Source organism: Xenopus laevis, chromosome 9_10S (assembly GCF_017654675.1).
Source record: "Xenopus laevis strain J_2021 chromosome 9_10S, Xenopus_laevis_v10.1, whole genome shotgun sequence".
Classification (NCBI taxonomy): Eukaryota; Metazoa; Chordata; class Amphibia; order Anura; family Pipidae; genus Xenopus; species Xenopus laevis.
Genome location: NC_054388.1, coordinates 62,749,904 through 62,775,581, shown reverse-complemented (window position 1 = coordinate 62,775,581; position 25,678 = coordinate 62,749,904).

Sequence of the window (25,678 nt, the reverse complement as noted above, 5' to 3'; positions counted from 1 at the left end):
ACCTCTTTTCTTCTAATCGGAATGGGTGACCTTGTGTCAGCTGGAAAGACCTACTGGTAAATATAGCATTAGAGAGATTATTATATGATCCCCTTATATATTTATACATAGTTAACATATCACCCCTTAAATGTCTCTTCTCCAGCGTGAACATCCCCAATTCGGCCAGTCTTTCTTCATAGCTAAGATTTTCCATACCTTTCACCAGCTTAGTTCCCTTCTCTGCACCCTCTCTAATACAATAATGTCCTGTTTGAGTGATGGAGCCCAAAACTGTATGGCATACTCTAGATTGGGCCTTACCAGTGGTCTATAAAGTGGAAGAATGACCGCTTCCTGCTGTGAATCAATGCCCCTTTTAATACAGCTCAAGAGTTTTTTTGCCCTTGATGCTGCTGACTGGCAAGTTTATCATCTACAAGGACTCCAAGGTCCATTTCCATAATGGATTTGCCAAGTGCAGTCCCATTAAGGGTATAAGTAGCTTGGATATTTTTACATCCCAGGTGCATGACTTTACATTTATCAACATTGAATCTCATTTGCCACTTATCTGCCCAGAATGCCAGTTTGTCAAGATCCTGTTGCAAGGATGCCACATCCTGGATGGAATTAATTGGGCTGGATAGTTTTGTGTCATCTGCAAACACTGATACATTACTTACAATACCCTCCCTTAAGTCATTAATAAACAATTTAAATAAAAGTGGACCTAATTCCGAGCCCTGAGGGACCCCACTAAGAACCTTACTCCAAGTAGAGAATGTACCATTAACAACCACCCTCTGTACCCGATCCTGTAGCCAGTTTCCTATCCATGTGCAAATTAAGCCCAACAGACCTTAGTTTAGAAAGCAGTTGTTTGTGGGTCACGGTACCAAACACTTTGGCAAAATCCAAATAGATCACATCTACTGCCCCCCCCCCCACTGTCCAGAATCTTACTTACCTCATCATAAAAATTAACCAAATTTGTCTGACATGACCTATCCTTCATAAAGCCATGCTGATTGCTGCTCATAATGCCATTCACTAGGACAAAATTTTGAATGTGATCTCTTAACAAGCTTTCAAATAATTTGCCCACCACAGATGTCAAATTTACTGGCCTATAATTGCCAGCCTCAGATTGTAATGCCTTTTTAAATATTGGGATGACATCAGCTTTTCTCCAATCCATAGGCACCATACCAGATGAAAGCGATTCTGAGAAAATCAGAAATAGGGGCTGGTCTAAAACTGAACTAAGCTCTCTTAGAACCCGGGGGTGTATGTCATCGGGCCCTGGAGCCTTGTTTACATTAATTTTTATTAAAGCTTTATGGATCATATCCAGAGTCAGCCACTGAAGTGAGCCTGATGTGCAGCTATGAAGTGAGCCTGGGAACTCACACTCCTCTATTGTATACACTGAAGAAAATAACTGATTTAGCAAATTTGCGTTTTCTGTATCTCTTACAACCATACTGGTACCATTATTTAATGGAGCAAAGTAAAAACTTACAACTTGCCCATGCAGGGCCATAACACAATACAATTGGCATTATAGCATACATACAGAGCATCATACAGTATCATTAATATGTTAATACATTAATATGTTAATAGAAAAGACTCAAGGCTTGAAAGACTCAAAACAGGATTCAACAATGTAACGATACAGTGTCCTAGGGTGCAGGGTAACACTATGAATGTTGTAGTGGGGTAATGTACTGGTAGTATTGTAACCAATAGCAACTATGTGTTACTAGACCTGGGAACAACATAACAAATATTATTATACCATTCCAATAGCACTGCTGGACTGGCAACTTAAACATGATCCCTATATGAGTTTAAAAACCTGTACTTGCCCTTTAACTATACAAAATAATAGCCATTATGTAGTATATACCCCATCAGTGCTCTGGCACACAACTCTTTACCTCTGTTAAGGACAGATGAGTTAATCTGAATGAGCAGTCATTTATTAACTAAAGTCGGGATATGGCTCAGGACTGGGTTTTACGGCACTGGTTTTTAAGGCCTTCAGGGCCCAGAACTGTGCCACCTTTATATTACATGATCATGTTTTACACAGGGCCGGGGTAGAAAAGAGTAAAATTCAATGGAAATATTTTTATAAAGTAAAGCAATATGGAAGCTGATATAGAGATAATGCAAATACGCCTGTGTACACTGTCTAGTTTAAAAAATATATTTGTAGTTCAGTCTGGTGGGAAACCTGGCTCTATGTTTTTATTTAAGAGCTGGCCAGCCAGACAATGTCCTATGGCTGTGAAGCATAATCCCACAAAGCAAAGATGTTGGTGGTTCAGCCTCCCATGTTAATAAGAATGAAGCTGGGCTGAAATGCTTACAGATAAAATGGCAGTTTCACCCCTCCCTTTAAAAGATCTCTTCCTAAGCAACATCCTGCTCACAAGGGATTCCCAGGAGGCAGTTGCAGCTGTGTTACCAAACAGAACATATGAAATCAGACACATATTTAACACATATGGTTTCACACACAACAGGAGCCGAAGGTTTAGAGGCCGGGTCTCGCTGCATTTACTTTCCACATTTCGCCGTAAATGCAGCATTAGCACATTAGCTGACATACTCACTAAGATGCACTGACAAACATGGATACATAATTTGGCTTGGGGGGCTGTTTAGAGTAAATTTATAGATAGAAAAAAAATGTTTACTTCTTTAATAAGTGATTGCTGCTTCCTAGTTCTTAGTCATCATGTTCTGACCCAACTCACCTGTGTACAATCTTCATTAATTAATGAATATTAAAGTCAATGTATTGTTTTGTAGAGTCTGACTATACTTTTACTCCTCAATTGCCACTCATTCAGTCCCCTTAAACACCATGGGGCAGAGTCACTAAAGGGCAAAGTGGCTAACGCTAGCGACATTTCGCCAGAAATGCCATCCGCAGGGACATTGCCAATTTACTAACAGGCGTAGGCTACAATTCGCTATCGAATGGGACCATTGCTAGCATTCGTTCGCACTCTATCACCTGGCAACTTTTCGCTCCAGTGAATGAGTGGAACTCCGCAAATTCACTAAGATGCGGTCAGTATTTACTGAACGTTACCTCTTTCGTCAGAGTTTCCTTCGCCACCTCAAACCAGATGAACTGCTAAAATGAAGCTACAACATATCCTGTATGTCTAAAATGTTAAGCAGGATTGTCCGCAAAAGTACTAACTATTAAACTTTTTGTGTTAACATTTTCCCCCAGACATTTGAGGGGCATGGAACATTCGTTTTAGGGTGGGCTCATGTGTAGGGCACTAGAGGATCGCTTTTGTTTTTCTTCACGTTCCTTGGACATTTCAAGCCTTGACCACTTTAAGCATTTGCACCAACATCTCTAATAAAGATGTCCATACGATTTTAATGTACCCGCCCTATTCAGATTGACCTAAATGTAAGAGGACTAACAAAGTTTGCAAGGCAGAATTAAAGTTAGCATCCTTTCGTTAAGAAATTCTCACGCTGACTAATTAACGCTAGTGAAGAGTCGCTAGCATTCGGCGCCCAGGACGCAACTTCGCATTTTAGTGAATTAGCATATTTTCGCCTGGCTAAGTGGCGCGAAGTGTGTCGAAGCGTTTGCTGGTGACAATTGACCATTTAGTGAATTTGCCCCCATGTGTGATTGCAGTGACAAGAATGCAAACTGCACCATAGGGCTCATTTACCACTACAGCCACAACTGCATTTGCACAAGGATGTAAAATGGATGAAACTTGTTGCATCCCCTATAGTTGAACCATGTGTCATTGTCCACACAATGGAACTGCACTTGAGGGTCTTAAGTTACCCCTACCCCTATGATTTGCTACTGAAAATTACACTTTGCACACTGCACACGTGGTCCTAAACAACCCTTTATCTGTCTGTTTTCTCTGCACTGCTAGTTCTGACTCACAAAACTCACAAAAGTATGTGTCAAAGTGATTAAAAACTTACATATAAAGCTACTGATTATAATTTGGGAAAAATTCCAACTTTCTGACAGCAACCTTAAATAATTTGTCTATATAGTCTTTTTCCCCATTTTTATCAGCTGCTAGCTATCCAGATAATTAACGACATAAAGAAATGTATACCCATGAGAAAGTATTTCAAATACAAAGAGCACAACACCGCAGTCACAGACATATTGCGAGCTACAACTGCTGTCAGCTGTTTGTCTTGCTGAGATTGCTGGGAGTTGAAAGATAGACAGCATACTGGTTAACTAATGAGCCCATCATTACCGTAGACACCAAATCTAGGAGGAAAATTGTTCCAGGTCTTGTAACCCATAGCAACCAGATGTTTGCATCTAAATAATCAATACTTTAAAGCTACTTTTCAATAGGCTACTTAGGGTTACTAAAACTAGAAAAGACCTGTTACCATATTCTCCCATTAAAATCAGTATGGTGCATCAATTCAGTGCCTGTTAATATGATTTGTATAATCAGTACATTAACTTCTGTGTTTAGTACAACCACAGTCCACAAGTGTTTTTTTCAGGCAGGGGGTTAAAGAGAGTGCATTTCAGATAGTATTTGCACAGAGAAATGCATGCAAAGGTTAAACTGTGTTTAGTGGAGGAGACTGGAGCCCTGTGGCCCTGAAAACTTTGGGTTACAGAGTGGAAGGTTTATTATAGAGAAATTGGAAGGTTTAGTATAGGAGAATCAAAATCCCCATGTCCTTGTATCGTCTGTCTGAAAATTGTCTATTTGCCCTATTTGGTTTTAATTCAGAAATGTAATGAGGTCAGCTGAGCTGTAACCCAGTGCCTGCTTATATCCTACAGCAAATAAGATGAAGGTGCATGCAATTGGCGACCTTACACATACAGGAAACCTGAGAGCAGGGAGAGAATTCATTCCTTCAGACCATTTCAATTCTTTTTAACTCTTTTGGTTGATGAAGCCGGGCAGCTCAAACTGAGAAATAAAAGAGCAATTTGCAACATTATTTAATTGGCTATGTTAATTTAACTGAGTAATCTTAAATGGATCCTCTCATGCTAGAGTTGAAAATCCATTCACAGTGAAGCAGACTATAACTCAGCACACACTGTAAGATTTGCTAACATGCCAACAATCCAGGCCTGGGGAGACCCATAGGAAGAGAATGGTATCAATGCACCAATGCAGTCTTATGGGATTTCCTAACCTACCTGATAGATGAAAGTTGGCAGGGTGCAAGACTGATAATAAGCTTTTTTGGTCATTTGTAATGTACTTGTCATGGTGTCCCACCCAAAATAATTAGAGCAGGGATCGAAATGTAATGCAGGGAAGGAGTCACTGTCCCACAGAGCTTACAATCAAAGTGAGTGGTAAATTACAAATACAAATAGGAGGCTAGTAAGAGCTGCTATTTACAGCTGAATCAGTAGCCCATTAGTGCCAAAATAGGATTAGATGCCATGCTAGTGCTCCATGGGGTAGGATATTACATTTAGATTTTTAAAGACTGAGGGACAATTTATGAGAACAGCCAATAGCAGGTTACATTATTCTAAGCAGGAGAGAATACAGGAACAGATTAGTGTTTTGGTGGTAGTTTGCAAGTGAAAAGCAGTGTTAGCGTTTCACCAAAAGTAATTGTAACAGGGGTAGCAAGGCCAGTTTAAGATGGAAAGACTAGCCACACAAGAGTCAGTTAGCAAGTGATCTGGGTTGATAGTAAGTTGCTGTTAATACAAGTGATATTTATATGAATGGATGAGGTTTCCCAAACAAAGAGTTTACTGGGAGAAAAATGGCCTAAAACAGGACCCTAATGTACTGCCACACTAAGCTGAACCCGAGAAGAGAATTTGTTATAACTGTATGCGTACAGAAAATGATCTATCAGAAATGTATAATAGAATCATGATACAGCATCATCACTGATACCAAGAATTTGCATTATAACGGAATAGTCGACAGTATTAGAGGTAGAGGATCCAGAAGGATAAGAATAGCAAATAGAGTAGTGTCCTTCTCAATCTGGAGATACTTTGTGACTCTACATAAAGCTGCCACAGTTGAATATGTTGAAAGACAGATTGTATAGGGTCCAGCGGATTATTTGTTTAGCAGCAGCATATTCCATTGTTCTTTACAGAATGTTTCCCTGTCCAATCAGAGTTTACAGGCTGGGGCTCTTATAATACACAAATTTTGGTCAATTTTATCAGGGGCAAATTAGGCTGTCAGTTTTTGGAATGTGGGAGGAACCCATAAGAGTAGACAAGAAGTTACAAGAGTTCCAAGATAGCGGTAGAAGGGAAACAGGGCAGGAGTTAGGGAGAAAGGAAGGATCCAGTGCATCTGTCCAACAAAGGCCTGTTTGAATAAAGAGGCTAAAGTTTGAGAAGTTAGAGACCATTTGAATATATGTGTAAGAGCTGAAATATGTACAGATATAGTGTTTATGTAATGATGAGGGTATAGGATCTGGATGCAGGGTGAGAGAACAGGAGAAGCTGGAAATACTCAGACTCAGAATCAAAAGATCAAAAGAATTGAAGGAGGCGTGAGACTGATTAGCAATAAATAGCTAATATATGTAGGGATATAAGCTGTTTATGGATGGAATCTACTGTGTTTTGGAGCAAATACTTAGGGAAAGTATTGAAAGGTTCTGTTAACAAAGGATGAAGAAGTTGTATGAATATAGAAAACAAGCATCATGCACTTGATTTGTTATTGCTTATGAGCATTTTAGTCCTATAGATGGTTAAAAAAATAAACTACCTTTGGAAGTACTTACACACAGAATAACCAACAGTGTTTAGAATTCAGAGAGTCCACGGCTTCAAATTGTCTGTGAAGTGTGTCTTCAAACAAGTAAAAAGTTTGTTTATCCAAGTAAACAGGCTGTGAGATCTTCTGTTGTGGCTGTCCTTGTTAAACTCCTTTCAGATCACTTATAAATCATTCACCCCAAAACTGCCCCCCCAAAGAATGTCTAAAGATATATAAGCTGGTTACTGTTGGAGATATTTTCTGTCTGGTTTCCCATTTGGTGTGCTTCTCTGCAAAGCTTATTTGACAAATTCTTTAATTTCAAATGAGGAGGACAAAGCAAAGCATGGAGTATGGCAGCATCTAGGCATAGTTAAAAATGAAAAGCTTATCCATGCATAAAATTAACATTGTCATTCTGCTTTACAATCTGCCTAGAGAAATGATGCATAGATGATCCTATATATTAATATTTTGATTTGATTAAACATTTCTCAGACGTGGAAGTGCGTTTTTAATGATACTGTTTAGCTCATGTTCATTTAAAAACACAAAAAGACGGTATAATGGTCCTTTAAGTGTGTTAAAGTAGTAGAGCATTTGTTTTTATATATATTCTTTATCGAAAAGTCTGTAATTAACCTTAGAAGGTCTAAAAAGGAAACAACCCATAGTCAAAAATAATATTTTTTAAACACATGGTTATCAGAGCAAACAGCCTGAACGAATAAATACATCAACAAAACGTGTGTATGTGTGTATGTGTGTGTGTGTGTGTGTGTGTGTGTGTGTGTGTGTGTGTGTGTGTGTGTGTGTACAAATTTCCTGTATAACACTTGCCATATAAAGGTTTCTCCACAAAACCAACATTACATTAAAGGCAAAAATTCCCCCGATTTTTGAAATTAGCTCATTCAGTTGGGCTTGTTTTAAAAAAAAAATCTGCATACACACTGAGATTCCAAAAATAAATTTAAATGTATTTTTTCACAGATATTTATAACTCCACAGATTGACAGGAAACATTGATAGATCTTTGACTGGTAGGAACAATTTACCAACCCTCCTTAAACTCACAGAATCATGCAACCCCCCTCCCTCACCTTGTTCCACTGTGATTTGATGGATTCTGGAACTTTAAGTCCATCTGCTTTCCATAGTATCTAGAAAGCAGAGGGACATCTAGGGGCAGATTTAAGAAGGGTCGAATATCGAGGGTTAATTAACCCTCGATATTCGACCAGGAACTAAAATCGTTCGAACGATTTAGCGCAAATCCTGCGATCAATCGATCAAAGGATTATTCGTTCGATCGAACGATTAAATCCTTCGAATCGAACGATTAGAAGGATTTTAATACAACGATCGAAGGAATATCCTTCGATCAAAAAATCACAGGCAAGCCTATGGGGACCTTCCCCATAGGCTAACATTGACTTCGGTAGCTTTTAGCTGCCGAAGTAGGGGGTCGAAGTTTTTCTTAAAGAGACAGTACTTCGACTATCGAATGGTCGAATAGTCGAACGATTTTTAGTTCGATTCGAAGTCGAAGTAGTAGTCGAAGGTCGAAGTAGCCCATTCGATGGTCGAAGTAGCCCAAAAAACACTTCGAAATTCGAAGTTTTTTTAATTCGAATCCTTCACTCGAGCTTAGTAAATCTGCCCCCTAGTTCCAGAATGCATCACTTCACAATAGAAAAGGGTAAGAAAGGGGTTGCTGTGAACTTTTGTGTTTATGTACAGTACCTTTTTAACATTAGCCTAACTGACTGAGCTTTGGCCAAACACAGGTATTTTTTAATAAGAAGTAAATGTATCTGTGTCTGACTGTAAAATGTCATTAATTCACTGAACACCTGTAATTCAACTGTAGATTGCACTTGTGGTGCTGGCTCTCGTTCGGCCAGCTAGGTGATTTGAATACAGTAGAATTTTTAACGGAACTGCACTCATGCACATGTATGCAGTTGGGGAGCTTACCCCATTTATTTAACACACCAATGTATCAACATTTTGGCAGTGAGGGAACATTTTTGTAGCCCCAAAAATGTTGATATGTTGGTGTGTTAAATAAATGGGGTAAGCTCCCCAACTGCATACATGTGCATGACTGCGGTTACGTTAAAAACACTACTGTTTAAACTGAAGCACTAAGAGGGAGTTGATGAGGTTATGCTATCTTATTGAAAAATAAAAATTGTCAAACTGTGGTGTAAACCACAATAGCCGTCAGTGCTACCATATTTGATTTAGCAACAAAATCGTAATGTTTGGGTGTGAATGAAGTTTTTTTTACCTATGAATGTATGTATTTTACTTTATAAATGCAATAATGACCTCATTATAATCAAACAACCTGACAGCTTGTGTCTTTGATTAAGAGATGCTTTTGTGTCTGTGCATTTATATGTGGCAGCTTTATCAACATTCAAAATCACTTTTTTTCTAGTTTTTTTTGCAGCAACAATAGTTTCCAAAACTCACATTTATTCTAAACTCAAAGTTATTCAGCCCTAAACAGAAAAAACTCTAAAAGTTGGCGAGTTCATGTAAAAGTCAATAGGAGTTGTATTTTCAAGTTGTCGTGATTCATTTTGAATCTGAAAATGAAGGTTAGAATGTGATTTCCCGAGTTCAGATTGTTTTTTCATGTTTTTCATGTCCAATTGTGAAATTTTTTTAAAGAGCACATTTGAGATTTTTTGGTGTTTTTTTTCGATAAGAAAAAAACAACTTGAATTTTGATAAATTTGGATCTGTGTGTCGCTTGGAGATCAAATATTTATATAAATGTCTAACAGCAAACAAGAGCCACTTAAGTAAGTGGAAAACATAATTTTTGCTGTCTTGGTACTTCCAGAGGAAAAAAAAGAAATGCTTGCAACTTAGTAAAACAGAAAAGATTTAAACTATATACATATCCAAAATATTGTTTGTATTTTATTGGTAAATATTTATATGCTTTCTGTTAAACTTTACAATTTGCACTGTTGTTAACGTTATGAACAAATTAATGAACACAAAAGTATAAATTAATATACTTCTGACTTTATCCAAAAAATATATTATTAATAAATGATGATAACTAATAACAGTTTTGGAGTTCATTTACAAATGTAATTGCTACATATTTTCTTTTTTTCAATATTTTGCACTCTTGGCTCATGCAGCTGATTACATTCCTTGAGAAGAACTGTCTTTTTGCTACATTGAGTCAGAGAACAGAAAGGGATAAAAAAAATAATTCTGTGATTCAGCTGGAATTACATTTACAAATTACTTTTAAACCTTTGAATTTAATTATTAATTCATATTTATTTGAAAGTTGCTTAGGATGACATTTTATTTAGTTTGCAAAAGTTTTTTTTGTTATCAATAAAAGACACTTACGTTACAAACAGAAAGCTCAGCAATTTTCTGCCTTATATCACACAGTAGGAGTAGGGTCAGTTAGAATGGCTTGTTCCCAAGGGAGGAATGCATTTCTTGTGCTTTCTGGTGTCTGTCCCCACAGAAATTGTATTGATATCAGTTTTTTCCCAACATTAAAAAATAAATGGCTAAGAGTTTGTTTCTGGGAAAGCAAAGGGGTAGCATTGTTTGAAATTGAATTGGTTAATATGCTGCTTTATTTACAGCAAACAATAACCTCTTATTGCTTGATTTAAAACTGGAGCTTTTGTTAGCAATAAAAGCAATGAAGCAAGTATTTGATAATGGGTACAGCAATGAAATCTTTTTAATTCATTAAGCAAATGGATTATATTCAATTAGAAATATATATTTATAAAACTAAAGCTGCAATTTGGACATAGATAACATTAAATACATTTAAATACATACTATTAATTAGAGAATTTAGTTAAGTGATCAAGCAATTTTTTCTTAATTCAAAAATTGCATCTTTTTTTGGCAGCTACAAGTTAGTCATTTGTGATTTGTTAATAGCATACAATATTATTGTTTTCTGGGGTTACAGTGCAGATTTCCTAGTCTGTTTACAAAATATATTGATTTATATCCAAGTCCAATGAAGCAATGCAAAAAAAATCTATTTTAACTGTCTCATCAAATCTGATTAAATGGGCACATGTAGCTTTGAAGCAGAAGCAAATACTAGTTATTTTGTGATGCGAAAGCACAGTTGTGTATACAGCTATTTTTGTGAATACATACTAGAAAATGAGGGAAAAAAATATGCAGTCCATTGTATGAAGTACATGTTGTTCTGAATCATTGATTTTTGTTTTGATATAAATAACTGGCTGCTAAATAGTTGTAGACATGGAGACATAGTCAGTGAACCTTAATTATGTATCACAGCAATCTATAAAAAGAGAACCTTCAATGTGCCCCCATGCTGGTTTACAAATACAAGAAAAAAACGCTTCCAATCACCTCCCAGGAGCCTTAGGATGTCACTATATCATTTGTCACTTCATGGGAAAAGCAGAAAGGTTCCGACTTCAGTGTTAATTATCATTTTCCCCAAGTCATTTAACATGGATTGCAAATTCCACCTTTACTTTAATTATTCAATATTATTTGATGGCTAAACCATCAAATGGTATATACATCAAATATTATTTGATGTTGAAGAAAGAAACATCTTACTATTTGTGTCTTTCTTTTTTTATTATCTGATGTATATAATAGAAACACTACAATTTGGTTTTCTGTCTCATTATTTTAATAAATGTATTTTTGTTTTTTTGTTTTCATTTATTGTTTTTCTTTTTTTCGATTTGGATAGATTTCATACATCGAATATTTTTAAAACATAGATTTTAATATGTATGAAATATGCTGTAATTTTGTTCCTTAAACATGATGCAGTTTAAGAATGAAACCATTTATTGGAATAGAAATGTCACAATCAATATTTGTATGCTTTTTTTTATCACGTCCTTTAATTTTACATAATTGCCCCTAACTTGCCATGAACAGTCTGGTTTTGACCCTTTGTCCTTGGAAATTTTAGAGTCAGGAAGCCTGTTTTTTTTAAAACTGACGAAAAGCAGAGGAGTGTTTTAATCATCTTAGGACCAGAAATACATTCTCTGTAACTACTCTCACTATAACCAAGGGTTAAAGAAAGGGGATACTTAAAAGACAGTTGCAGAGTTATATCCCTGGCCATTATATATGGTAGGTGTGGCACATTATGTGGCATTTAACAGAATTCTTGGTTACTTGGTAACTATGCATTTGTGCAAGGCACAGCTTTCTTGTAGCACCTTCATTCATCATTATAACAACATAAACGGATACAGAATACTAAATCCAATCCATTCTCAGTTCCCAGAACACGTCAGGAGCACTTTAAGGGGAAACGCAAAGGTGCTCAATCACTTCATTAGATTATAAAGGTGCCGTTCGCTTTATTTTAATTGCTTTCTAATTTTCTTTCAAGTTCTGGAAAATGTATGTCTCCCAGTAGAAGCTTATAAACCTGGTTGATGTCTCTTAAATCTATTGGAATATGATAAATTGGGTGCTAGTATTACTTACCAGCAGCAGCTACAGCCCTTACTGAGCATGCTCCCTAATTTATAAATATTCATTAAACTCAAAATTTTCGAGTATGGTTAATTAATGAGAAAAATATTTTTTTCAACTCAAAAACTTGTTCCCTTGAAAATAAGAAAAAACTTCTCAAATGCAGTGAAATCGCTACCCATTGATTTCAATGCCCAATTTCAAATTAATCTTAAAAACTCAAATTGAAAAACAGCTTGAAAATATGCTAATTCAACTTCCATTGACTCTCCAGCTTTATATGCCAAATTTATTTGGAGTTTTTGAGGTTTTTTGTGCTGAATAAATTCAAAAGTCAAGTTTTGGTAATTCAAATTCAAATTTGCAGTTTTTGCAGCAAAAACCTAAATTGTGGTTAAAAAAACATGAATACAATTAGAAACCGTTCTCAAATCTTTCCAAAGCAGAAGATCATCAGAGCACCCTTTTTCTTTCTCCTGACAACTTCCTTGACTACTTGGTGGTCAGACTGGTGGGAAACTGACCAGCAGTTGGAGCTGTTGTAACAAAATTCATTCATATTAACAGTACATGTATCCCTTAATATCTTGGAATTAAAAGAAAATAAATAATGAATGTAAATTGCAAAAGTGCTTAGAATAGCACCCTCATCAGTTTTACATTCACTTATTTTAAAGGTTTACTTATTCTTTAAGAGCAACTGTTACAATAAGGCATATTAGTTGCTGCCATTTCTCAGGAGCTGCTCAATTACCCAATCTCTTCAACTACTCTACTTTTAATTTTCACTGCTTATCGTTTTTTCAAAAAAAAAAAAATATGTTCTATAATAAACATTAAGGGGCACATTTACTATTGGTCGAATATCGAGGGTTTATTAACCCTTGAAATTCGACCCTCAAAGTTAAATCCTTCGAATATCAAAGTCGAAGGAGTTAGCGCATTTCGTTCGATTGAACGATAAGATCCTTTGAATCGAACGATTCGAAGGATTTTAATCCATCGATCTAACGATTTTCCTTCGATCAGAAATTGGTTAGAAAGCCTATGGGGACCTTCCTAACATTGGTGCTCGGTAGGTTTTAGTTGGCGAAGTAGGTGGGCGAAGTTTTTTTTAAAGAGACAGTACTTCGACTATCGAATGGTCGAATAGTCGAACGATTTTTAGTTCGAATCATTCGATTCGAAGTCGAAGGTCGAAGTAGCCAATTCGATGGTAGCCAAAAAAATACTTCGAGATTCAAAGTATTTTTTATTCTAATCCTTCACTCGAGCTCAGTAAATGTGCCCCCAATAAGACAATCAAGGAGCAGTGGATAGGTGACTGTATGCAGCCAACATGTATGTATGTATGTATGCATATATGTATATATGTATGTATTGTAGTTATATCTATTCATATAATGCTACTGTATACTCAGCACTGCTGGATTCATCATGATACTGTTCAACAGTCAACAGGGATAAAGCACAAAATATTTGAACTATTTGATTACATCACAGCAATAAATCTAGCCTTACAGTACTCTCGTACCCTAAGGTAATATCCTAATTTTATTAGACTCTGCACAATGCATATTAATTTTTTGAGCAGGTATTCATAACTAGTATTTGTAAGCAGCCCAAATAGGCATGTCTCTCAAGTGAATTCACCAGTTTAGTAGACAAGACTGTCAACTGATGATTAAGAAGCATCCAGATGGGTTAGTGTCTGCAGAGACACTGGCAATGCAATGCTCTAGTCAGTGTTTCCCAAGTAATACTCCCCAGTCACTCTGTGTCTAATTGTATACTGCCTTCCTATGGCTAGTGGTGTAGATTGTTTAGATTAATGTTGATAGCACAGTGACACATTCGGGGGAATGTAATAAAAATCGCAAACAGAAAAACTATTCGCAATGCGAAAAGTTATGCCTTTGCGCGAACAAATTTTGCTTTGTGCGAATTTAATATAGATTTTGCGAGCCCGGAAACTGTTTAGCGACCACTTCCGACAGTGAAAGACCGTTTGCGAATTTTATAGTTTGCGGCAATGCGCAGTCAATGTAATAAAACTTCTTACTGAAAAAGTCGTTATGTTTGCTCCAAAAGATTACGACACCTTCAAGCACTTCTTATGAGTGCGCAATTAAAATTCGCAATGCGCAATTAAAATTCGCAATGCAATAACAGTTTAAGGAACAATATTACATTGCGAGATGTGGATTTTTAGTCTTATTGGTGCGAATTGTTTTGCTCTTTGCGACTTTTATTACATTCCCCTGATTGTTGTAATTTCAGCAAAGTATTACTGGTGTATGCCTCCCCTGACATCCCCCACCCCCAATATTAGGCAGGGCCATGCAGGTGAAGTTAGGGCCCATGTGGCCCAAGCCATAGGTAAAGAACACATGGAGCAAAGTACATCTCTCAGCTGGGGACACGATATAGGTGGGCAGACACACAGATATCACTCAAGGAGATCTTGCATAGCATAAGTGAAGAAAATAAATACACTAAATTGTAGTGTGTTGGGGTAGCCTTAATTTAGAAGGATATGGGAATTTTTGTGGATAGCAAGCTGTGGTATTTTTTAACTGTCATTCATAAAAAAACAAGGGCATTAACGCAAGGGATGACAACATAATAGTGCCTCTTTATAGGTCACTGTAAAGCCTCACCTTTATTATGCAGTGTAGGTTTGGGCTCCAGTCCTTCATAATGAGCTTGGGAAAGTGCAGAGACTTGCAAGTGGATTTGTAAAAGGAATGAAAATTGTAAACTATGAAGTAGACAGTCAAGGTTATGGGGTTGCTTTTCCTGGAAAAAAGACACCTGGAACAATGAAATGTGATCACTCTTTACAAGTACATTAGAGGACATTATAGAAAGATAGCAAGGGTTATCAGATCAGTGCACAAGAGTCCACCCATTTAGATTAATTTGAAGCAACATAGGTGGTTCTTCACAATGAGGACAGTGAGGTTGTGGAATGCCGTGTTGGGTGCTTTTGCGATGTCAGATTCGATGAATGACTTTAAGAGCGGCTTCTTAAGTGAATATTTTCTTGAATAAGCATAATATCCAATGCATAAGATCTAAAGCTAGTTAGTATAGATATTTGTATATACAGTTATATGTGAGTGTATAGTTAATTCTGTATTCTGTATGTGTATATATCTGCACTGGAATTCTTTTGGAAGGGTTGAACTTGATAGACTGGTCTTTTTTCAACCCAACTTAGCATTATAAATATGCAGACATACTGTATAGCTTAATATGTTGTTCCACTACTTACCTGTCAACCTGCAATGGCAGCTTATGGCCTTCAAGACACACATATTTCCAACAACATTTGTTGAGAAGCTAATCAAAGCCTAATTTTTAAGAATGTATCTTACCTGGCCCGTACCTATGTGACCACACGGTACGTTTTAGGTGGCGAAGTAGGTGGTCGAAGTTTTTTTTAAAGAGACAGTACTTTGACTATCAAATGGTCAAATAGTCGAACGATTTTTAGTTCGAAACGTTAGATTCGAAGTCGAAGTCGTAGTCAAAGGTCAAAAGTAGCCAATTCGATGGTCGAAGTAGTTAAAAAAATTCTTCGAAATTTGAAGTATTTTCTATTCTATTCCTTCATTCGAACTAAGTAAATGTGCCCCTAAATGTATCCCAGGACGTCTCCCATTGCCTAAAAAAGCAATTCGGCAGGTTTTAGGTGGTGAATAGTCAAATTCAAGTTGTTAAATGGCCAGTGTATGATTAATCTCGAAAATCAAATTAGATTTTTTTTTTCAAATCGAATCTTAACAATTACCTAGTCTAATTTGACCGTTTTGGCCATAAAAAAGAAATTTTCGATTCGACCCTTGATAAATCTGCCCCATAGTATAGCCCTGGCCATAAAAGCTACTGCAGTGCTTTCTATGCAGCCAATCAGTTCGTTGTTCCTGGACAGCAATTTGATTGTGCAGCTAAATGAATAGAAAAACATCTAATTTTTTTGCAGTATTTTGGACATGGTGAAAATATAATCAATGGTTTTCATTGTGGAGATGTGCACAATTGTGATTTTCCCCTATTTAATGATGCAATACATTCAATGGCCTTTTTATAAAAGCTCCATGGACAAAACAAATAGTCTTTGCTTGAAGGCACTCTAAAAATAAAGGCTTCTTCCAAGCTCACACTGACAAGTTTTTTTTGTATGATAATTGCTTGCTACTTATGCACCATGCACAGCTTAAACGTCATTGTACTGAGCCCTCCCTGAGGTGTACTGCCAGGAACCCACATATTCTAGATAAAGGGGAATGTATACACTAATTAGAAGTAAGGTTTATTATTAATCATATAGCATCAGGACTGAATACTTAAATAAGTAGTGGAAATGACTGCATTATTTACCTAAGAGGGAAGGATTACACTTTATAGAAGCCAATTAACCAAATGAAATCTTTTTTTAGACAAAAAAATTGATATTTTACAAACGCCATAATCAGCGTGTACATTTTTTTAATATTTTGTGAGTGAGTGGAGTGATGTCAGTTAGTACTGAATTAAGTGTGTGCATACATTGCACATATGCTGTTATTTTGCAGACATGGATTACAAAGAGCATTTCCTCAATGATAGTGCCCAGGTAAGAACCAAAACCAGTGTTGTAAGGCAGCAATGCAAAACACACATTCATCATGCCTTATTTGTTGACAAGCAGCCAGTTAGAATAGATAGCCCTTTATGTTTTTATATTGATATAAAGCCATATTACTTACCTCAGCTGATGCATTCTCCATAGGAGCGGTTTACACTTAAAGGGATACTGTCATGGGAAAAAAATTTTTGTTCAAAATGAATCCATTAATAGTGCTGCTCCAGCACTGAAATCCATTTTTCAAAAGAGCAAACAGATTTTTTTATATTCAATTTTGAAATCTGACATGGGGCTAGACATTTTGTCAATTTCCCAGCTGCCCCAAGTCATGTGACTTGTGCTCTGTTAAACTTCAATCACTCTTTACTAGTGTACTGCAAGTTGGAGTGATATCACCCCCCTCCCTTTTTCCCCCCAGCAGCCAAACAAAAGAACAATGGGAAGGTATCCAGATAGCAGCTCCCTAACACAAGATAACAGCTCCCTGGTAGATCTAAGAACAACACTCAATAGTAAAAACCCATGTCTCACTGAGACACATTCAGTTACATTGAGAAGGAAAAACAGCAGCCTGCCAGAAAGCATTTCTCTCCTAAAGTGCAGGCACAAGTCACATGTCTGGGGGCAGCTGGGAAATTGACAATATGTCTAGCCCCATGTCAGATTTCAAAATTGAATATAAAAAAATCTGTTTGCTCTTTTGAGAAATGGATTTCAGTGCAGAATTCTGCTGGAGTAGCACTATTAACTGATGCGTTTTGAAAAAAAACATGTTTTCTGATGACAGGATCCCTTTAAAAATGTGCTTTTAGCATGATGTACTGTATATGTGATATCTTTATTTCTTCATTTTTTAATATTTATTCTTTGCAGTTTTTGAATTAACAACTTTTTCTGCAGCTCCAATTTATAGTTTCAGGCATTTGTTAAGATCCTGCTTACCCCTAGCAACCAGACAGTGGTTTGACTGACAGACTGGAAGTTGAATAGGAGATGACTTGAGCAAAAAGATAAGAGAAAAAACAAACCAATAAAATATAGCCTCCGGCTTGCACTGCAGGGTGGGGTACTGACCCTGGAAACCAGGTGATATTATTTATTCCAGATTATTTATAAAGCAGAGATATAATTTTATGATTAGTAAAATGCCTCAGAATATCATGGTCTTCATATATATAGTACAGGTATGGTATCCAGAAACCCATTATCCAGAAAGCTCTGAATTAAGGAAAGGCCATCTCCAATAGACTCCATTTTATCCAAATAATCCAAAATGTTAAAAGTGATTTCCTTTTTCTCTGTAATAATAAAACAGTAACTTGTATGTGATCCAGACTAAGATATAATGAATCCTTATTGGAAGCAAAACCAGCCTATTGGGGTTTTTTAATGTTTACATGATTTTCTAGTACACTTAAGGTATGAAGATCCAAATTACAGAAAGATCCGTTATCGGGAAAACCCCAAGTCCCGAGCATTCAGGATAATAGGTCCCATACCTGAATATGAATGAAATATTCATATCATATATTCATTTGAAGGTGACCTACCCCTTAAAACTTCTATACAATGCATTATTGGGCTAACTTGAAGAGGTTGTATCTAAACAAATTAATCTTATTCATTGCCTTTAACACTTCCGTGGCACAGGCTGCAGTTGTCTGTTGGAAGAGTTTTTGCACCTTAAATGAGTGTGTTGCAGACTATCAGTACAGAAACAACATTCTTTTACCAATGACTCATTTCTGTGGTATTCCTGAACTAATGGAAACAGCATTCAGCTGCTTAGATTGCAGATCTCCTTTCTAACAAGACTTGTCTGTGTGATTGTAAGAATAATTTATTGGAAAGCTATCTCCTCCATGCTCCTGCACTCAGGAAGTGCTCATATTTTCCTTAGGCACCCAGGTGCAGGCTTGCTATGCTGATTTTCTGCCCTCGTTGAGCACTGACATATTTTCCATATTAGATTCTCTTTATACCAAATGTTGAATGTGCATACACTATATTTATCTTACATTATTACAAGGTTACCTTGTGATAAAGCAGTTGTATATATACAATATATATAATATGTTGTGGAGCTAGCTTTGAATAGATTTTCCTAATAATTATATATTTCTAAGAAAATTTTAATACCAGGATCCATCATGGTGATTAATTTTAGTAAAACATGCTAAAGTGTAAATAAAACATTAGTAATTAAAAGTAAAATCTTTCTTTCTGGAGCCATAGGACCCATAGTTCAGCACTGCAAATAAGCTATCATCCTTGTTTCTGGTCTGTGGGGGACAATGGAGGCAGTGCCAGTCCAAACTGTGAAAGCACCCAAGGCAGGAGGACCCCATACATTACCTTGTACCACACCTTTCACTAACTGTGCTACAGAAGAGTGCAGGGACATTGTTGGGGAGCAGAAGGGAGCAGCGAAGAGCTACAAAATGGTGGGAATTCAGAATATGCAGGTAGAAATGTTTCATGCCCTGCCCCCCACAGTTGCACCCTAGGCACATGCCTTCTTCTCATCTGAACTTAGGGAGAGCCTAAGGGAGCAGGCAGTAAGGACAAGGTCACCTTGTACCCACTGGGGCTGTGCTTTGCTTCTAGCACCAGATTTCTAATTCAGTGCAAGGTGCAAATTGCAGCCATGCCCTAGAAGGAAGTGCTCTTTGAATGGACACTGAGAGGTGTGCATTTGTACCACTTTGTGCTCTTCCATTTCTGGTACAGGAAAATTACTCCTTATTTATATAAACACATGGAGAACATGCAAATATCAGCAGCAGAACTACCCGAGGTATGGGGGTGCAACTGCACCACCCCCTTGGGCCCCTTGGCTGCACCTGGGCCCCGCACCAGCTAGTTGCGTTACTGGCAAACATCCTTTAATACATCAATCTAAGCTTCGCCTAAGATAAAATTATAGCAATTCACTTTTGAGATATTGTATGCTACATTGTAGTTCAGGTTGAGAAACCATATATGTCCATGAAGATTTCATTCATTCAGATCTTGATATACAGCATCTAGTAAAAATATGTCTAAAGCAGTTCAAGTTTGAGCTTTCTTGAAAACGTTTCACCACTCTTCCAAGTTGCTTCTTCGGTTGAAGTCGGTGGTATTGGTAGGGAAATTCCCTAAGTAAGCTGTATTTGTGCATGCCATTACCGTCCACCTTGCCATATGACTGTGTTTCATTCAAAAATCATTATTTATATGTGTACATTTTAACTGGTTATATGAAGTTTACTACCAACTTTATGGTTTCCAAAGCTGACCACACAGGTCCAATCTGAATGATATACAAAATGTAGTCAGTCCAACCAATTAACATAAGGAACTACAGGTAAATGCAGATGTAGGTCTGTCATTGGTTCCAAATAAATAGGGGTGTTCAGTTCTGGCTTTATCTGCCATCCATGGTTCCTTCAGTTCTTGCTGAAGCCCCGGCGATGTGGGCCACACTCCGCTTAGTAGGTCATTGTATTGTGTACAATTATTATGCATTCAAATATTGGGTACAGCAGCACAGTTTGGTCATTTTTCACCAGAAAACCATCACAGGGCTCTGAAGTTGTAAATACCTTGCAACTCTGAGTTCAATATTAATCTTTGGAATCAGTTTGTCTGTCCTTTCTGTTTTTTGTCACACATCCAAAAAATACAATACAGGGAGGTTAAAGGAGTTCACCTTTAAATAAACTTTTTGTATGGTTTTAGTAGAATATAGCCATTAAAATTCTGAGATAATTTGCAATTGGTATCCCTATGCTTTTATATCCCTTGTCTGATCCCCCATGTTACTCTATGAGGTGGCTGCCATATATGTACAGGATGTAGTTTATCAAACAGTCAGGTTTAGGAACTTCAAGTAACAAATACTTACAAAAGCAGAACTATCAGTGAAAAACAATCAACATGACCCATGACCATAACTTTTAAATTACATTAAGGTTTTTTTAGTAGTTTTTTTTTACTGTCAGTATCACTTTAAATATATTATATGTATTGTTCCCATTAGACAAATACAAAAAAAAGGGGGTATGTGGGAATTCATACCTGCATCAATACTAAATAACTAACTGTAGTAAACAGTTTGACAGCTTCCATATTAATTAAGAACAATATTACATACACAGAATATCGGGGTATTGCATAATCTACATTTTTTGCACAAGTAATATTCTTGCTCCCTATTTAAGCAGATGTGTTATGGAGTAATAAAACAACTCACAGGCTGCACCAGTGCACCCCTTACCAGCCATACTCCAGGTTCTGCAGGTCCTATTGTTGTTGTAAATTGTGTTTGGTGATAACAGGGCAGACTCCTTTTGTGCAAACCACAGAGGTATAAAGAGGTCTGGATCCAGGAGGGAATACTCTGCAGCGCTGCCACATAGGGATTTTTAGCTAAACTTAGCGGCCTCTAATTGTTAGGTGAGTTAGCACAATTGTGCCCTCGCTGTATTGTTACATCAGCCATTTCTGCCAGTTGTTTTCTATCAAATCCACTGTGACTAAATAACACACCCCAGACTCATAGCAAAAATACTTCAGTTTGCAAATGTTTTTTAATAAAAGAGGAATTATAATTAAAGTTTTTACCTTATTCAGAAAAGCACAATTAACCAGCAATTTAATGGCAGGTATTGGTGTATAGAGGAGTATACATTGATCCAGGTACCTTTGTGAACAGCAATTTTGTGTGATTTGTGTGTTCCTAAATGAATCTTTTGATTGCTTGATTATATTCTTTCCTTCTTATACATATGGCTCTGGTGAGAGAGGAAAGGCCCTGGCATTAAGGGCCTGCTTGATATGAGAGAAAAAGATACAACTCTAGCTGTTAACTTACAACTAGCAGCATGCCCCTTGACAATATTTGGGTGATGGAAAAAATAATAAGAACTGGACTAGAGGACTGCAACTGAATATCTATGTTCTTTGGATTCAACAGTTCTTCCCCCAGTGAGCCTTTGTGATGCTGAGGCCAGTGTAAATAACCAATTTTCCCTACTCTAATACCTGTCCCCTTTACATTATACATTATATGAGCCACTAAAATCATGTTTTTTAGTTTCTGGAATGTCCTCAATTATCATGAACCCACCAACACACCAAATGTTGTATACTACAAATCTCAGCATCCTGTACCACATTCTGGGGTTATTCATAGATCAACATTGGGGATGATGGCTTGAAGTTCCTGGCTTATCCTTTAGGCAAATGTTGTGATATTTCTCCAAGACAGCCATGGAGCAGGAAGCTTAATAGTTGGAAAATGATTTTCTCTTAGCTTAAAAAAACAGTTATTTCTATTAGCATATTATAAATATTTGGCTGTGGGTGCCCATACCATACCCATATAATCTTGTGCTGTTAAATGTAATCTAATTTCCAGCTCTAGTGACTTTATAAACTCTAACAGTCCTGCTCACCAAGCTCATTGGTTTTGCTATTATTTATGCCTAGTGTGAGTGGATTCTATTCAATCTTCATTCCTCTAGTATTTTTTGGGTTTCTAACCCCATAACCTACTTATGTATTCTAACCCAGGGCCTGCCTGGAAGCATTACTATACTCTTCTACTGTTTTCAATAAGCAAAACTATTATTAATTAACCTCATCTCTGCCAGCTCAAGGTTACAACATTCCCTTTAGCATTGCTAAGACAGGCGTAAACAACAGATACGGGATGAAAGAGTTTCAATGTGCCATGCTGAAGTCAAATTGCTTGCTAAATATAATGCAAAGAATCTGGTGTAGGTTAAAACCTATACACCTCTGCCATTTCATAACTCTCATTCACTCTCTCTCTACTGATAAATAAGGGACACACAGATCAGACATGATTCTCATTTGAGGATGTTTTTGCATGTGCGCCACAGATACCACTCAAGTTGTTTTAAGACTTTTGCTTTAAGAATGCATCCCTGAGATTATAAAACTTCAGCTCTCATAATGTTTTAACTCTTCATTGTTGAAACTGGGACTGGTTCTCTAGCAAAATGTATATGCAACAACAATCATGCGATAGACAGAGTCTAAAGAAGGATTGGAGAAACTAAGCCTCCCCAAACCAACACCAATACATTTCCTACAACACAAAGGACAGCGGTTTTATACATGAAATTGATATAACATTTATGCTGCCATGTGTTGAGTTATTATACATGAAATTGACACTTTATTATGCCTTTGTTCTGGGGTCATTATATAGAATTGGCAGTGAATTTCTCCTGCCACGTGTTCTGGGGGCATAATGTATTTATTCAGCACTGTATTTATCCCACCATGTGTTCTGAGGGTATTATACAAGGAGCTAGCACTGTATTTATTGTATAGAAGTGGCACTGTATTTATCCTAGCAGGTGTTCTGGGCACATAATATATGAATTTGGTACTGTATTTATCCAGTAATGTTCTAGGATGTATTGAAATTGACACTTTATTTATCTTGTCAAGTTTTGACAGGTATTTCACATTTAATTGTCATTGTAACTTTCCTGCCATGTGCTCTGAAGTATTAAGCTGACCATAGACTCACAGATTATAATAGTTTGAAATGATTTTCAGACCGATTGTCCTGGTAATTTTCTTAACATGGCAATTGGTCATTTAATCGGTCGGACAGGTTAGAAAATTTCTCTTGGGTAACAATAATATCTTTGCATGAATTGCCTATCTGATGATATCCATGGGAGACTGTCACTGCTATTGTTGTCCAATTAATGACCTGAATATTGTCTGATTTGTTATTTGTTCTACTTTACAATTTAAAATCTGAATGTTTTGTTTTAGGACTAATATATGAACACCTATGGCCAGCTTTTGACATAGAATTGGCCATGCGATATCATAAAAAAATCTGTATAGAATATATAATATACATATTAGCCATCAGAAACATAAAAATAACCTTCCTATTTGTAAAACAAATGAAACATCCACTGGCATGCTTTTCTACCTCATATTTCTTAATTTAAATTCAATTCCAAGGTGTAAAATATGCAGGCTTTAGCTGTTGCAATGACTCTGGCATAGGCAGCTTACAAGGTGTTCAATGTAACGTTAAATCTTTTGCTCACCATTACCAATAATAACTACATTTATATGAGATGCTTACTGGCATTTTTAATTTCATCTTTAGATTGATACATAAGTAAAAATAAATGCAGTTAAATGGGTTAGTCACCTTTGAGTTAACTTTTATTATGACATAAAGAGTAATATTCTAAGACAATTTGCAATGGGGTTTCAGTTTTAATATTATTTGTGTTTTTTTTAGTTATTTAGCATTTTATTTAGCAGCTCTCCGGTTTGCAATTTTTGCCATCTGGTTGCTAGGGTCCAAATGAGCCTAGCAATAAGACTGGAATATGAATAGGAGAGGGTCTGAGTAGAATGATGAGTAATAAAAAGTAGCAATAATTATATATTTGTGGCCTTACAGATAATTTGTTTTTAGAGGGGGTCAGTGACCCCCATTTGAAAGCTGAAAAGAGTCAAATAAAAAAAGGCATTTATAAAAAAAAAAAATAATTAAGACCAATTAAAAACTTGCTCAGAATGGGTCATTCTATAACACACTAAAAGTTAACTTGAAGGTGAACCACCCCTTTAGTAGTACAGGTTAAAGACAATCTCACATTCTGAAGTAATAAGGAAGTTGCTTTTCCCCAGCTCTGTAATTGCTATTTGCAATTTAATTTATAAGCAGACTTGTTTCCTTCTATTGTTTAAATAATTATAACAAGCTCTGGGCATTACAGTTTTCTAGTATGGTGTAACTCTGCCTCAAAAATATTGCACTGAAAGCTTTGGTAACAATGAGAGTTTTGACTCAGGTTCTTTTTGAGTTGGCAGCAAGACCCCCTGCAGATTCAGTGATACATTGTTCCTTTCAAATGTTTGTTCAGTGGTGCAACTGCTAATGACATGAACTTGGCTGACCCCATTATTAGCACGTATAATAAACTGCACAGCCATGTGTGCTTGACACCTCGCCATTCTAAATGATGTCCAGTGGCTGAGATTAGCCACCCTTTATTAGTCAAGATGCCAGGGTTAGTAGTCATTCCACATGGGTCTGGAGTTATATCTTGAGCTTGGAGGCCACTAACACCATATGTGTTTTCCAGAGTTGCCCAGTGGCTTTTGTTTATGGAAGTTCTGGCAACAGGGAAATAGTAGCTCAGTGAAGGGAGGGGTGGGAACCCTGTGAGCAGAGACAGACTATCTGAGAAATTAATATGTAATCAAATATTACTATATATATATATATATATATATATATATATATATATATATATATATATATATATATATATATATATTTAATGTTCAGATAGTGTTAATGCACCTTGTCTGCCTACGCCCAACTGAATGAGCTTATGCCACAAAGGGGGTGTATATTTTCCCTTTAAAAAAAATAAAGCGACCTCTTGCAATGTAGGAAGGCTGGGGGCTTCATCTGGTGTGTGCAATCCTTCCAGACAGAGGCAGCAGCTTATATTCTTGTGTATGTACCTACTGCTCTGCTTGTTGGGCAGGTTTGAAAATGTTGATGCAGTCCTTACTGGTTTTTATTAGACCCCATGGCAAAAATTGTCTCAGCTTGATATGGTCCACTTATTTGCAGACCATGCCAACAAGTGGATCTCGTTGCGTATGGCTGGCTCTACACCAGGGATCCCCAACCTTTTTTACACATGAGCCACATTCAAATGTAAAAAGAGTTGGGAAGCAACACAAGCATGAAAAAATCCCCATGGGTGCCAAATAAAGGATATGGTTGCCCTATGTG